Source organism: Manis javanica, chromosome 9 (genome assembly GCF_040802235.1).
Source record: "Manis javanica isolate MJ-LG chromosome 9, MJ_LKY, whole genome shotgun sequence".
In the NCBI taxonomy this organism is placed as follows: domain Eukaryota; kingdom Metazoa; phylum Chordata; class Mammalia; order Pholidota; family Manidae; genus Manis; species Manis javanica.
Window position 1 is genome coordinate 53,805,301 of NC_133164.1, and position 17,069 is coordinate 53,822,369.

A 17,069-nucleotide genomic window follows, 5' to 3' on the forward strand; every position below is an offset into this window, starting at 1 on the left:
AATCACTACTTGTCTTCTCTGTGTTGCTCAGCCCTCCCCGTTCTCCCACCCCCCACAATATGCATGCTAATCATGATACCCCCTTTCTTCTCCCCCTCCATCCCTCCTACCCACCCATACTCCCCAGTCCCTTTCCCTTTGGTACCTGTTAGTCCATTTTTGGGTTCTGTAATTCCGCTGCTGTTTTGTTCCTTCAGTTTTTCCTTTGTTTTTATACTCCACAGATGAGTGAATTCATTTGGTATTTCTCTTTCTCTGCTTGGCTTATTTCACTGAGCATAATACCCTCCAGCTCCATCCATTTTGCTGCAAATGGTAGGATTTGCCCTCTTCTTATGGCTGAGTAGTAATCCATTGTGTATATGTACCACATCTTCTTTATCCATTCATCTACCGATGGACATTTAGGTTGCTTCCAATTCTTGGCTATTGTAAATAGTACTGCAATAAACAGAGGGGTGCATCTGTCTTTCTCAAACTTGATTGCTGCGTTCTCAGGGTAAATTCCTAGGAGTGGAATTCCTGGGTCAAATGGTAGGTCTGTTTTGAGCATTTTGATGAACCTCCATACTGCTTTCCACAATGGTTGAACTAATTTACATTCCCACCAGCAGTGTAGGAGGGTTCCCCTTTCTCCACACCCTCGCCAACATTTGTTGTTGTTTGTCTTTTGGATGGTAGCCATCCTTACTGGTGTGAGGTGATACCTCATTGTGGTTTTAATTTGCATTTCTCTGATAATTAGCGATGTGGAGCATCTTTTCATGTGTCTGTTGGCTATCTGTATTTCTTTTTGGAGAACTGTCTGTTCAGTTCCTCTGCCCATTTTTTAATTGGATTATTTGTTTTTTGTTTGTTGAGGTGGGTGAGCTCTTTATATATATTGGACGTCAAGCCTTTATCAGATCTGTCATTTACAAATATATTCTCCCATACTGTAGGATGCCTTTTTGTTCTATTGATGGTGTCCTTTGCTGTATAGAAGCTTTTTAGTTTGATATAGTCCCAGTTGTTCATTTTTGCTTTTGTTTCCTTGCCCATGGAGTTACGTTCATGAAGAAGTTGCTCATGTTTATATTCAAGAGATTTTTGCCTATGTCTTTTTCTAAGAGTTTTATGGTTTCATGACTCACATTTAGGTCTTTGATCCATTTTGAATTTACTTTTGTGTATGGGGTTAGACAATAGTCCAGTTTCATTCTCCTACATGTAGCTGTCCAGTTTTGCCAGCACCATCTGTTGAAGAGACTGTCATTTCCCCATTGTATGTCCATGGCTCCTTTATCAAATATTAATTGAGCATATATGTTTGGGTTAATGTCTGGAGTCTCTAATCTGTTCCACTGGTCTGTGGCTCTGTTCTTGTGCCAGTACCAAATTGTCTTGATTACTATGGCTTTGTAGTAGAGCTTGAAGTTAGGGAGTGAGATCCTCCCTACTTTATTCTTCTTTTTCAGGATTGCTTTGGCTATTCAGGGTCTTTGATGTTTCCATATGAATTTTGAACTATTTTTTCCAGTTCTTTGAAGAATGTTGCTTGTAATTTGATAGGGATTGCATCAAATCTGTATATTGCTTGGGCAGGATGGCCATTTTGATTATATTAATTCTTCCTAGCCACAAGCTTGGGATGAGTTTCCATTTGTTAGTGTCCCCTTCAATTTCTCTTAAGAGTTACTTGTAGTTTTCAGGGTGTAGGTCTTTCACTTCTTTGGTTAGGTTTATTCCTAGGTATTTTATTCTTTTTGATGCAATTGTGAATGGAGTTGTTTTCCTGATTTATCTTTCTATTGGTTCATTGTTTGTGTATAGGAAAGCCACAGATTTCTGTGTGTTAATTTTGTATCCTGCAGCTTTGCTGTATTCTGATATCAGTTCTAGTAGTTTTGGAGTGGAGTCTTTAGGGTTTTTATGTACGATATCATTTCATCTGCAAATAGTGACAGTTTAACTTCTTCTTTACCAATCTAAATTCCTTGTATTTCTTTGTTTTGTCTGATTGCTGTGGCTAGGACCTCCAGTACTATGTTAAATAACAGTGGGGAGAGTGGGCATCCCTGTCTTGTTCCCGATCTCAGAGGAAAAGCTTTCAGCTTCTCGCTGTTCAGTATGATGTTGGCTGTGGGTTTATCATGTATGGCCTTTATTATGTTGAGGTACTTGCCCTCTATACCCATTTTGCTGAGAATTTTTATCATGAATGGATGTTGAATTTTGTCAAATGCTTTTTCAGTGTCTATGGAGATGATCATGTGGTTTTTGTCTTTCTTTTTGTTGATGTGGTGGATGATGTTGATGGATTTTTGAATGTTGTACCATCCTTGCATCCCTGGGATGAATCCCACTTGGTCATGGTGTATGATCCTTTTGATATATTTTTAAATTTGGTTTGCTAATATTTTATTGAGTATTTTTGCATCCATTCATCAGGGATATTGGTCTGTAATTTTCTTTTTTGGTGGGGTCTTTGCCTGGTTTTGGTATTAGGGTGATGTTGGCTTCATAGAATGAGTTTGGGAGTATTCCCTCCTTTTCTATTTTTTGGAAAACTTTAAGGAGAATGGGTATTATGTCTTCTCTGTGTGTCTGATAAAATTCTGAGATAAATCCATCTGGCCCGGGGGTTTTGTTCTTGGGTAGTTTTTTGATTACCGTTTCAATTTCTTTGCTCGTAATTGGTTTGTTTAACTTTTGTGTTTCTTCCTTGGTCAGTCTTGGAAGGTTGTATTTTTCTAGGAAGTTGTCCATTTCTTCTAGGTTTTCCAGCTTGTTGGCATATAGGTTTTCATAGTAGTCTTTAATAATTCTTTGTATTTCTGTGGAGTCTGTCGTGATTTTTCCATTCTCATTTCTGATTCTGTTGATTTGTGTTGATTCTCTTTTTCTCTTTTTAAGTTTGGCTAGAGGCTTATCTATTTTGTTTATTTTCTCAAAGAACCAGCTCTTGGTTTCATTGATTTTTGCTATTGTTTTATTCTTCTCAACTTTGTTTGTTTCTTCTCTGATCTTTATTATGTCCCTCCTTCTGCTGACTTTAGGCCTCATTTGTTCTTCTTTTTCCAGTTTCTATAATTGTGATGTTAGACTATTCATTTGGGATTGTTCTTCCTTCTTCAAGTGTGCCTAGATCGCTATACTTTCCTCTTAAGACTGTTTTCGCTGTGTCCCACAGAAGTTGGGCCTTTGTGTTGTTGTTGTCATTTGTTTCCATATATTCCTTGATCTCTATTTTAATTTGTTCGTTAATCCATTGATTATTTAGGAGCATGTTGTTAAGCCTCCATGTGTTCGTGAGCCTTTTTGTTTTCTTTGTAGAATTTATTTCTAGTTTTATACCTTTGTGGTCTGAAAAGTTGGTTGGTAGAATTTCAATATTTTGGAATTTACTGAGGCTCTTTTTGTGAGCTAGTATGTGGTCTATTCTGGAAAATGTTCCATGTGCACTTGAAAAGAATGTATATCCTGTTGCTTTCGGATGTAGAGTTCTATAGATATCTATTAGGTCTATCTGTTCTACTGTGTTGTTCAGTGCCTCCGTGTCCTTACTTATTTTCTGCCCAGTGGATCTATCCTTTGGGGTGAGTGGCGTGTTGAAGTCTCCTAAAATGAATGCATTGCATTCTATTTCCCCCTTTAGTTCTGTTAGTATTTGTTTCACATATGCTGGTGCTCCTGTGTTGGGTGCATATATATTTAGAATGGTTATAACCTCTTGTTGGACTGAGCCCTTTATCATTATGTAATGCCCTTCTTTATCTCTTGTTACTTTCTTTGTTTTGAAGTCTATTTTGTCTGATATTAGTACTGCAACCCCTGCTTTCTTCTCTCTGTTGTTTGCATGAAATATGTTTTTCCATCCCTTGACTTTTAGTCTGTGCATGTCTTTGGGTTTGAGGTGAGTTTCTTGTAAGCAGCATATAGATGGGTCTTTCTTTTTTATCCATTCTATTATTCTGTGTCTTTTGATTGGTGCATTCAGTCCATTTACATTTAGGGTGACTATTGAAAGATATGTACTTATTACCATTGCAGGCTTAAGATTTGTGGTTACCAAAGGTTCAAGGTTAGCCTCTTTAGTATCTTACTGCCTAACTTAGCTCACTTATTGAGCTGTTATATACACTGTCTGGAGATTCTTTTCTTCTCTCCCTTCTTGTTCCTCCTCCTCCATTCTTTATGTTGGTTGTTTTATTCTGTGCTCTTTCGTGTTTCCTTTAACTGCTTTTAGTGGGTAGTTGATTGTATTTTTTTGCCTTTAGTTGGTATTTGGTTGGTCTGCTTTCTTTGCTGTGATTTTATTTTCTCTGGTGACATCTGTTTAGTTTAAGGAGTGCTCCCGTCTAGAAAGGTCCCTCTAAAATACCCTGCAGAGGTGGTTTGTGGGAGACAAATTCCCTCAACTTTTGCTTGTCTGGGAATTGTTTAATCCCTCCATCATATTTAAATGATAATCATGCTGGATATAGTATCCTTGGTTCAAGGCCCTTCTGTTTCATTGCATTAAATATATCATGCCATTCTCTTCTGGCCTGTAAGGTTTCTGTTGAGAAGTCTGATGATAGCCTGATGGGTTTTCCTTTATAGGTGACCTTTTTCTCTCTAGCTGCCTTTAAAACTCTTTCCTTGTCCTTGATCTTTGCCATTTTAATTATTATGTGTCTTGGTGTTGTCCTCCTTGGGTCCTTTCTGTTGGGAATTCTGTGTATTTCCGTGGTCTGTTGAATTATTTCCTCCCCCAGTTTGGGGAAGTTTTCAGCAATTATTTCTTCAAAGACACTTTCTATCCCTTTTTCTCTCTCTTCTTCTTCTGGTACCCCTATAATAAGGATATTGTTCCTTTTGGATTGGTCACACAGTTTTCTTAATATTGTTTCATTCCTGGAGATCCTTTTATCTCTCTCTATGTCAGCTTCTATGCTTTCCTGTTCTCTGGTTTCTATTCCATCAATGGCCTCTTGCATCTTATCCATTCTTCTCATAAATCCTTCCAGAGTTTTTTTCACTTCTGTAATCTCCTTCCGGGTGTCTGAAATCTCCCTCCAGACTTCATCTCTTAGCTCTTGTATATTTCTCTGCATCTCCGTCAGCATGTTTATGATTTTTATTTTGAATTCTTTTTCAGGAAGACTGGTTAGGTCTGTCTCCTTCTCAGGTGTTGTCTCTGTGATCTTTGTCTGCCTGTAATTTTGCCTTTTCATGGTGATAGAGATAGTTTGCAGAGCTGGCACGAGTGATGGCTGGAAGAACTTTCCTTCTTGTTGGTTTGTGGCCTTCCTCTCCTGGGAGAACAGCGACCTCTAGAGGCTTGTCCTGGGCAGCTGTGCACAGACAGGGCTTCTGCTTCCTGCTCAGCTGCTATGGAGTTTATCTCCGCTGTTGCTGTGGGCGTGACCTGCCTTGGGCTGCTACTCCAAAATGATGGAGCTGCTTTGGAGGGGGAAGAGCGGGGAGGCTATTTATCTCCATGAGGGGCCTCCATGCTCCCTGCTGCCCAGGGGGTTAGAGTGCCCATAGTTCCCCCGATTCCCTGCGGCTGGACTAAGTGTCCCAGGATGCTTCCATCCGGTTTTGGGGTCCCTGTCCCTTTAAGACTTCTAAAAGGCACTCACAAAAAAAATAATAATAATTAATTAATTAATTAATTAATTAATTAAAAAAAAAAGCCACTCACTTTCTTTGTCCCCAGGTGCCAGCCTCAGGGACCTGCTCACAGGTCTTACTGTCCTGTTTCCCTCGTTTCCAGCACCCCACACACACACTGTGTCTGTGCTCTGGTGCGGATGGCTGGGGCTGGGTGTTTAGCAGTCCTGTGCTCCCTCTCCCTCCCCGCTCCAACTCCTCTCCTCCTGCCAGAAGCTGGGGTGAGGGGCACTCGGGTCCCGCCAGGCAGGGGCTTGTATCTTACCCCCTTTGTGAGGCGCTGTTTTCTCGGAGGTGTGGATGTGGTCTGGATGTTGTCCTGTGTCCTCTGGTCTCTATTCTAGGAAGAGTTGTCTTTGTTACATTTTCATAAATATATGTTGTTTTGGGTGGAGATTTCCGCTGCTCTACTCATACCACCATCTTGGCTCCCAGTCCTAAAAATTAATTTTAAAAAAGATTACTATAATGAATACAAAGATCAAACTTAAATTGTGTTCAGAATGTAAAGAAAAACATCTCCCTACAATGACTGATATGAAAACTCAGAAAAATCCCTAACAGATATGCATTATATCTCTGCTTTCCCTGTGAAGAATTTCGGCCCCAGAAAGATTGTGCAAAATGACATAGTTACCATATGACAGAGCCAGGGACAAAATCCAGCTTTTCTGATTTCATATTTCAGGTTTCCTCACAATACCTTCCTGCTTCTCATTATCTTTTACCTTAAATTTGTCATGTTACTTTAAATAATATCACCCACAAGGTAGCAACATAAAAAAGTCTGGATATACAAAATGGCATCCTCCATTAGTCACGTGGGAGCCAACTAAACAGAATCTGATGTTATTTTAAGTCTCAGCTACACTCTTGATTTGGTGATACCCTGAGGAACAGAGAGGACCATTCAGGTGAATAGTAGGTGCAGCTTTGGGGTCTAAGGCTTTTCCTAATGGATAAATGCTTCTCATTAGATTATCCCAAGACACAAGACACTGATTTCGTTGCTTAACAAATGTTCTTAATTTGATTCAGTGCACCTGGGAAATAACATTTCTATTTGCTCTCAAGACATGATTGCATTAAACCTTAATGATGTACTTGGTGTGGGAGTTAGACAAGAATATTTCAACTGAGTGTCAACTACACTACTGGAACACTCTTCCAGCTTTATTTTTTTCAAAAAGCTGTAAGCTTTGATGAACTCTCAATTCACTTCTATTAGTTTGATATAGCCACTGATTAAAATCGCCTCCTTCCACAAGCACAAGGCATCACTAGCCTTCTCCTTGGTAACCAGATATTTTGTGTCCTTTGGCACCAGTTCCTGGAAGTGTCATTATAATGTCTGCAATTTGCAGAATTCAATGGGAGCTCCAGTAAAATAAACAAAACCTAATTATGTCAAATTGGACTTTGCCTGAAGTAGGATGATTGGTTTTTATCCTATGTATTATGTGAGCACCTGCAAAAATGGTAAATGTCAGGCTATTTCTTAGAAAACATGATAAAAAGAATCAGTATGGGAAATTTAGATTGAGTTGCTATGGATCCTATAAATTTGATTTTTCTAGTCTAAATCCTTAAGTTTTGGGTTTTTGAACCCCTGGAATTGTATACAAAATGATGCATGTATGAGCTTTCTTAAAGAAAAGATAGTTCATAACTTTCACCAAATTTTAAAAAAGAAATTTCATAGCCCTAAAACATAAAGAATGACTGTTTACATAAAGAAATGGAGTCCATGTGGAATTCTTTAATTAGGTTCTTCTTAGTAGAAATAAGGATTTTTGTAATAGGTACTAATAAATTTTCAAGAGATATGCAATATTGAATATGCTCATCATTACTATTCAATTCCTTTTCTATTTCTGGAGCCATGAATCTCAAAGTTCATCTAAGACAAATTTCATTCTGCCTCCCAGCCCACCCCACAATTTTCTTTTTTTCTAACTTTTGAACATTCAAAATTAACACAAAATTATCAATAGATAGTATTTCTTATTGTGGCTTCCTAATTGAATTTTCCATTCCTGTCTCTAGATTGCATACTGAATGTACTTAATAGAAAAGTGAAAACCTCAAGCACTGTATTATGCAGTGATGTCAATGGTGTCACCCTGCTCATCTTTCTCCTTGTTCCTTCATTGATTGGAAGCAGCTTTTGTGCTGTATTTGCTTGATTTCTCAAAAGACATTTTCCATTAATCAATTACAAGGAAAAACAAAAAGGGTCAGCTTAATGAGGTTAGATGTGTGGCCTGGCTTTTTTGCACCTTTTTTATATCCAAGAGAGTTTGTCATTGTTAAATTGAATTCCTAGCAACTTGGAAGCATCAGATAACAATTATAAGAAGGAAATTTAATTGATAATTCTGATTAATTAACATTTTTGTTTAAAATTTTAAAAATCAATTATAGGATAGTTTATATTCCCAAGAAACACAACACATACTCTCAGAACCTCAATAATCTACTGAGAACAATCTATGCATTTTAAAGAGAGATGATAGGTAGGGTCAAGCGAGGCTTTCAGGTATGGTGATGATAGCAGATGAGTCACCACATTTCTTAATTTTCTGTGTCCAGAAACTAAATTTTAGCCACGCATCTAGGCTTCTTAATTTATTGGAGATCAACGCATGCTAACCAAATAATGAAACACTAAAGTATGAATCAGACACAAGTGTATTTATTTGTCAGAAGCAGAACATATCTATGACTACCTGTTATATTTGGGTCTTCTACTTTTAGTACTCCACAAAACAATTAACACTTGAGAGTTGAGAGTAGAACTGTAACAGAGAAAACTGGCTGTGGGAAATTTCCTAATGATCTTGATTCCACCAAAAGCCCACCTCTCGGGGACCAGCACCTTTGCAACTGCCTGCAGACTCTTGGCACACATTTTTGTATTTGTGAACTGGGTCCGCCACTTCCTTGCAGTGAACACTTAGGTGAGATATTTAGTCTTTTCTAGCCTCACTTGCCTCAACTTTTAGTAGGAGAAATAACAGTGTCTACTTCATAGGTTTGAAATAAGACAATGAATGTAATAAACTTAGCATTGTGTTGGTATGTACTTAATAAATTATACTACTAGACTCCTTTGTTTAATTTCGTTTTTCCTTTTCTTACCCTTACATGTTTTCTTTTTCTTTCTTTCATTCTTACTAAGCTACATTGACTTTTCCCTTAAAATGAGAAATAAGCCTGTATCTGAGAAATAGTGTGGTTTTATGCATACAGTTTAAAATTTTACATGACAGAATGCTCTAAATTTAATTTTTTCATACATTTTTTTACATTACTATATAAGACTTTAATTCATTACCTCTGATTGTTACATAGTATTCTGGCATGTCCATCAGCCATGTTTTATGTATCTCTTCACTTAGGGATGGACACAAGTGGCTTCCATCTCTTTGCTACCCCCAAACAACTCTGTGGTAAACAAATAGGTACATGGTTCCTGTGAACGTGTACAAGCTTGTACATTTCCAGGGGCAAAATTGCTGGGTCACAAATGTATATGTTTACATATGGTGGACCTAGAAGGAAAGTACATACTTTTACATACTTCTCCATAGAGTAGGAGGAGATGTGAGATGAAGGGAAAAGAAAAAAATAAATCAAGGACCCTCCTCAGATGGACACTAGTAGTGTGTCTTGGATTACTGAGAATGATCAACTCTGTCCTGTGTACCTAAGGTCCTTAAAAGTGAAATAAAAAAGATTATGGTTTAATGCATTGTCAGTATAAATACAATGTCTACTACAAAGACTCAGCATCACTATCTGTGCTCCAGGGCCAGGATGTGAGCCTCCTACCACCATATCAAGACGCTCCAGAAAGTCATCAGATGATGTTGGTGAAGCCCTTAAAACTCTCGAGACTTTGGGCTCTAGATGAATAATGCAAACTTGTTACTCCACATAGGTAGTTCTCAAAATTTTAATTATAGATTTTATTATCAATCAACTCTAGAGATAGCTGTGACTTATATGGTGTCTTCCAGCCTGACTATTGCTGACTCTCAGTTAGTCTATAAAGGTGTGTTACAAGTGTGCTATTTTGACACTTTTTGGACATTTCACCTAATCAAAGAACGGGATGTCTCATGCTCAGGTCACATATTATGAAGCCACATATATATTGGCAAGAGGTGTAGAATCAGGAGTTTGGAAGTAAGCAGTACTAAGAAAATGTCAAACCAGGGTTCACGTGTTAGTTGAAATTAACACTCATAAATGGATATTAATCTAAAAAATTAAAAGAAATGAAAGATTATTCAAGTAATTGCTTTCCTTATGCCTAAAGACTGAAGTAAGTAAACCTTTCATTTTCAGTAACACTGTGATTTTTCATAGATCCAATGCTAATGACAAGCAGGACGGCTTTTCAAAGCTGGATAAGGTGATTAGTTCTTTAGGAGCTGAGGAGAGACAGACCTGGAAAGGTGGTTACAATGAGTTTCTTTGGAACTAATAATAAGGGAACTAATATGAAAGAGAGAAATCTTCTCTGAGACATGTCCACATGTGGTTCAGTCCTTTAATTCAGAGCAGAATTATTTTAATTTTTAATAGTTTAGGATGTAATGGATAAATTAAATTAGTTCACTTTGCTTCAACAATTATATTAATCCATTGTTATTTTTGGTATGGCATGTCACTGTAACTCTTACTGTTTAGAAGCCAGGAATCACAATGGAAGAGCACGTTTATAAGTAAACACCACCACCAAATTTTATTTCCATTTTATTGAATTGGGTTTTATTGATTTGTTTCACCTTGGGAAAAATGATCCCATAAAGGAAATTTAAAATGTAGGTGACAAAGGACTAACTATGTATAAATAGCATTCTTATTCAGTTATCTTTATCCAAGAAAAACAGCTCCTCATTTGTAAGTTTTTTATGAATGTTAACTGTAAATATACCAGCAATGAAGGTGAGGCAGATTTGGGACAACAATATGTGATGAAATCCAATCTTTCAATCTAGCAGCTAATAGCTGCCTGTGAAGCCCTATTCTTAGAACTTTGTCCCCTTTTAACTCTTGTTAGTTGTATATGCATTGATTTAGGGTTCTGGAAGACAGACCTCCCAAAATAGATGACTTCCTCAATAGGAATCCTTTTAAAGGGGTGTTGACATGTCATATAGCTACAACCCTTTTAGTAGGAGGTAGTGCTGGTATAAAAGCACCAGTTAAAACTTATATTCACCTGTGTTCTACAGATAGCATGTGTTTATATATCCGGTATTGAATACCTATAGCATGGCCTCATTTTCCAAATCTAGCCTGATCCCCTTTCCTAGGGCAAGAAGAGCAATTTGTAAAATAATCTCTTTGTCATAACCCTCAAGCAGTATTTCTGGGCTTGAAGGTATGCTGGAGGCCCTGTGTGTTGGCTCACACAGCTCACCAGGAAGTCTACCTTGAACTCACCTCTCTGGTCCACCTGTCGTCCCAGGAAATACACCCTGGAAAATTCCCCAGATTGTCTTAATGAATCTGTCTCTTGCCTTGGGTCACTCAGCCCCAGTAGAAGAAATTGCACTGTTCATAACAGAGATACCTTAATTCTATAGTTAAAAGATTGGAATCTGACACAAAAATCTATTTTTTCTAGTTTTAACAGTTCTGGGGAAGATTAAGAGAAGGAATAGTCATTTTTTTTGGTTTGGTTTGGTTTTCGTTTTCTCTGATGCAGTGATTCTGTAGCATCCTCTTGATGAGGGAAGCACTGAAGCTCACCCACTTGCCAGCCACTGCCCCGCTTTGGGCAATCTGAAGCTGATCACGGCATCCCTGGAGGATGGTGTAAAATGCCAGTGAACTTGTGAACTAATTCAATGACATGCCTGTTGTTCCACTTATTTAGGTTTAGGTGAGTGGTTTTCTGACCGGGGAAGCATTTCACATATTCTTGACCATAATAAATTAACTCAGGAAATTTAAGGATTAGACCCTTTGCTGTTTATCTCTCATTGTCAGCTGTCAAACTGGGACTAAAGACCCCCAGAGGTCTTGATCCTGGGAGGATTTGTGAGCATTCAGAAAAGGCCAAATTAACTATTGTTAGGTCACAGGATCATTCTGTGACATTTGTGGCATTGCCTCTGTAGAACTGATCCTTAATTATAGGCAGCAGGTGGAGCTGCAGGCGAATGAACGACCTCGTCGAGTCTCCTCCTCTAGTAGACTTAGTACTGTGGCAGTTCAGAGGCAGTCACTGTTCATCAGCCCCAGGTCAGCCTGCAGTGACTGTATATAATGCCTTATATCCCTACTCCAAGCCCAGAGAAACAAGAGAGAGACTCATTGCCTTCTAGAACTCTAAGTGGTGCGGCCCTGATAGAAACTACCATTTCCTGGACTTGGTAGAGCTGGACAAGAAAGGTTACTTTGGAGTATAAACTCCCAAGACTCAGCAGCTGATGAGGCTAAGAAACAGGCCAAGTCACAGAAAGACAAAAACTACATGATTCCACTTTCATGAAGTATCTGAAACTGTCAAATTCACTGAATCAAAATGTGAATAGTGGTTGCCAGGGGCAGAGGGCGGGGAAATGGGACGTAGCTAGTCAATGTGCAAAGTTTCAGTTAAGTAAAAGAAGCACACTCTAGAAATCTGTACAACAGTATACCTATAGTCAACATTACTCTTTTGTGCACTGAACATTTGTTAAGGCAGATCCCATGTTAAGTGCTCCTAACACAGTAAAATAAAATTTAAGAAAAAAATAGCAGAGCCAGATTTGTCAATTCTTACTTAGTAGATGATAGAACCTAAGAGTCCTTATTAGTCTAAAGCATGAATCAGATCAGGGGAACAGATGATCTAAAGAAAAAATTCTCTGGTTTACAGTTTAGTTGAAGCTTCTTACTGTTTCCCCACCTAATAACTCACATTTATGATTTCTTCTAGAAGAGCTGCATGGATGAAGATGGAGTGTGACACCTGAAATAATAGGATTTTACAGGAAATAATGTAAATGAAGCCTTTGCCCTTAATGACCCATAATAAAATGCTCTTGTTACCAAGCTCTGCAGGCAACCCAGTGTGGGTTACCATGGAAACACCCAGCTGTGCCTTGCACTCTTGCTTAATGATCAGTGTGATGTCAAGCTCTTGAGAAAACTGCAAACTGAGACAAATCTTTACGGCCCCAGTGACAGTCCACTGGGGACTTCAGTTATGTCTGGGTGAGGGTTCCTGTGTCCAGGTATAATTAAAATTGTCTCAGACCTATGAGTGGAAATGCTTTCAGCAGAGAATTAGGTCACCTTTCAAATTCTCCACTCACTTTCATTTCTCCACATGACTGCCCAGCTGGAAGTGAGCCAGAACAAGGCAGCCACATGCATTACTAAAGATAACTCTTCGCATACCTGTGAGTGGGCTCACCCCCTGCATGGGTGGGCGAATGGCTGGTCTGCCCTGGTCCACACCAAAAAAGGACACTGTGAAGAGCTTTTTGTCCCATCTTCCCACATTCCCTGCATCTACCTTCCACCATGACTGTGCTGAAAATTCTATTACTCATTATTTTGATTTAGACAACCAATCAAGACCTTTTACTCAGAATATAATTTTCAAAATTTATTTTTTATCTTGGAGGGAAAGACAGGCCTTGGGGAATCTGTCCTTTTATCTTTCCTTTTCTTCCTTTCATTCCCCTCCCTCACCACCCCTCTTCACACCCTCTTAAAAGTGTTTATTAGGTACCTGTTATCTGCAAAGCAGTTACCAGGAACACAAGGAAGAATGATTTTAAATGTTTGGGGAATTGTGAGCTACTCAGAATGGCGGACGCTTTGGCCATGAGAGCAGTCTAGGGAGAAATAAGATTGAGAGATAGGCAGGGTCCACATTCTAATGGGCTTTTACTTTATTTTGCAGGCAAATAGGAGCTGCATAAGGTTTTAAGGAAGGCAGGGCATTACAACTGCCATTTAGGAAGATTATTTTCTTCCAGCAAAGAAAAGCATGAACTGGGGAAAACAAGGGGTAATTAGGAAGTTATTGAAATAGTGTGACTATAGTATACATCTATTTTTTTTTTTATTATTGTTGTCTGTCTAGCATCTGCTTTTTGGAAGAGCATTACCCTGCCTTCAACCCCTGGCTCACCCTCACAGTGGGGGGCATATGGCCCAAACCCAGCCTATTAGAGTACCCTACCCCTGGTTCACTGTGAGTAGTTCAGGGGTGGGCACATAATCTAAGCAGCACCAATCAGACTTCTCGCATAAAACCTCACATATGGACTTCAGACACCGGATTACTCCTTTTTTTGTTTCCTTCAAGATGGAATGATGTAGGTTTTGGTTTCCTGAGGCCATCTTTCCTGCTACATGGAGAGGGCTCTCTGATCACTAGCCATTATATAAATGAAAATGCACTAAAAGGTGGGGAAACAGAGCTCTATTGGTATTGTCTGAGCCCCTAAAATCTAGGACCTAGATCCAGGTGTGTCTGAAACCAGTGTACCAATGGGACTTCCCAGTCACACACACCAACAAATTCCTTTTCTGCTTGAGCAAGCTTGAGTTAGTTTTTTGTCACTTGCAACTGAATGCTTCCTGACCAAGAAACCAGGCAGAAATCATGAGGACCTGAGTTGAGGCTGGAAGGCTGGTTTCAGGGAAGTTAACGGAACAGAGAAGCTGGCTTCTTACCGGCAGACTACGTTGTGTTTCCCCCATTCTTGTCTTCTTGAAGAAAGAATTCAGCAGAGAAACTACATAGCAAGAAAATGCAGCAAGTAATCTATTGGGATAAAGCAAAAAGTACACTCTCAAGACTGGAGAGTGGCTGTCTGGAAACGAGAAGCAGCCCCACTATTAGGGTTAGGTTGGCTTTTATTTTCTATTAGATGGCAGGAAGTCCCGCCCTGTGCCTTACATCATTTGATTGACAGGTCGATTACCTGTTATAAGTTACATGAGCTTTTTCTTATTGCGCAGGTACCTTATGCTTTAATTCCTAAGTGAAACCTACAGTGGGGGCAAAACCGCAATGCTAATTAGATTTAGATGTTATTTTTAACTAGGTAGGGTTACTTTCAGACAAGGTCTTGGGGCCTTTCGAGTGCCCTGTAATCAGGGAAGGCCCTGTGGTCCTAGGCCTCTTGACAATCTAGATGTTCTTGACAGCTGGGCTTTCTGGTAAACTAGGTATCCTCGACTGTGGAACTGGGAGCTAAGGAGGGCTTACAGGTTGGCCGGGGAGGAGTCTTCCTTGGTGACGGGCTGGTGCCTTTCTCTGGCTTATGTCTAACTGCCTACTCCAACAGGCTGAGTGAGAAGTGCTAACAGAGGCACCTACAAAGTACTGAGGGGACGAAAGGTGGACCCACCAGCCGTGGGCCTCCAACTCCTGCACAGACAGGGGCTGCGACATTTCTGCTTTGGTAAGTAGACTGGTGAAGAACATTTCTTCTTCTGATAGAGACTCTATCTCTCTGGAGTGACCAGATTTAAAGTTTAATCTTATGTTGATTTTGTCTTCATGTCTCTCACTGGCCATGGTTCTACTTGTCAGGTCCTTACAGAATATATGTAGTCTCTCTCCTACAGGAATCCCTTCTCAAATTTGGTAATAACATCCATGCATCTCTTCCATCCTCCCCTTTCCAGTCTAAACATCTCTAGTTTCCTTCCAATGTGCTTCCTGGGAGATCGTTTGGGTGCTTTTTAAAGTGGCACTTACCAGTATGTAAAGTTATTGACTGTTTACTTATCTTCTGTTTTCATTAAGCAGTCATCTCCATGTGAGCAGGGACTGTATGTGTTTTGTGCCTCATTTATTCCCAGCACCAAAGTCAGTGACTAAAACAAAGGAGGCACTCGGTAAATATTTGCTGGTGTGTAGTTTCTAGTTTCTAGCCCATCGCTATCTCAATGGATCTCTTGTTTATGGCCTGACTAATATGTCATATTGGTGCACAATACAACATTGATGTTAGCAGAACCATTGCAGAATGGAAGGAGGTGGTTGCCAATTTGTCCTGTATCTATATATCTGTATGATGCACCCCAACATTGCATGGGATTTTGAGGGAGCTACATCACAGTGTCATCCTATATCTCAAACCACTAAGTCTTTTTCATGAAGCAGGTACTAAGCCATGTCTCACCCTAATTAATGAATCTGACACCAGGCTCGAAGAGGTCAGCTCTTTGGCATCATCCGTGTTACTATCCCCAAATCCTAGCACAAGGCCAGGTATCTAGAGCGTATTCAGCTAAGTGTTTGCTGGACAAATGCGAAAGAAATGCCTTTTGTATTTTCCAAGTTTTAATTAAAATGTAAAAAAGGACAGAATATTTTAGCTTTTTTCCAGAAACATCCTTCTTTTGCTAACTCTTCCTCAATGTGTATTAACCCCAGTGTATTCAGATTCTTCTCTTTTCTCCTTCACTTTAGTCATAAGGAAGGCTTTAGGATGATACAGTGCACGTACACTATAGAAGCAGATGAAATGAAAAATGAATTTAGACTGACCTAACTTGATGTTAAGAACCTATACTCATTCCTGGTGACTGCAACTTTCTCTTCTATAGGTCCCAAATCCTCCCTTTGTGGGCAAAATGTCCCGTGAGCCCTTCAGTGGACGCCCTGGGGGGAAGAGCACTTGACCTTTCATGATGCTGTTGCAGGTCAAGATGCGTGGTGAGAGGAGGTCGAGTAGAGAAGCAGCCACAAAACCCCCAGAGTATATTTTTGAAGCCATTTTTGGACTACATAAATTTTCATTTGGTTTAGGAAAGCATCACATATCCAGTGTCTATTCAGAATAAACCACTGATGGTTATAATTATAAGGGATGTTCAGGATGGGGCCTCTGTCCTTCCTTTCAGCATGAGAGTTACCTCCAGCAGGCGGCTCATCCTAGGTTTGGGCCACAGGGATGCTGACTGGCAGAGGCGGAAGTAGGGTGGGAGCTTACTGCACTCCACCTGCCCTCCCAGGGCCCCTTCGAGCTGAGTGCATGGGTTGCACCAGCACTACTTCTTTTCCAGCAATGGTAATGACTCTGGAAAATTATGAAGGGCCTTTCTAAGATTCTAGTGTCCTTTAAAACCAAAGAGCATATGGCAGTACATGGAGCCTATAGCCCCTCCCAACATAAAACAGCACGGTCCTTCTGTCTGAAATGCCTTCCCCCAGAATCCATTGGCATAAAGAGCCACCTTCCCTTGAAATGTACAGGACACTTAAAACAACCACAGGATCTCCTACATGACTAATGGCTGTGTCTTCTCTGAGTTTTGGCAACAAAGCAAACTGGATTTGGCTGTATGTGGGCCAAATCAGTAGGCCTGCAGCGTCATTTTGTTCATACTAATTTGAGGAGGCTGTCACTTTCCTCAAATCCATGACAGCTGCTATGATTACTATCAGATCTCTA

General features: G+C 39.7%; 1 long non-coding RNA gene across 1 annotated transcript in view; it reads left to right on the forward strand.

Annotated features, from left to right (window-relative positions):
• LOC118969038 (uncharacterized) overlaps positions 1-17,069 on the forward strand; it is a 44,691-nt gene that overhangs the window by 11,027 nt on the left and 16,595 nt on the right. The window contains exons 2-4 of the long non-coding RNA XR_005056923.2: positions 11,363-11,539; positions 12,581-12,643; positions 14,952-15,068. This is a non-coding gene — a long non-coding RNA (uncharacterized lncRNA). The remainder of the gene's footprint in view (positions 1-11,362; positions 11,540-12,580; positions 12,644-14,951; positions 15,069-17,069) is intronic.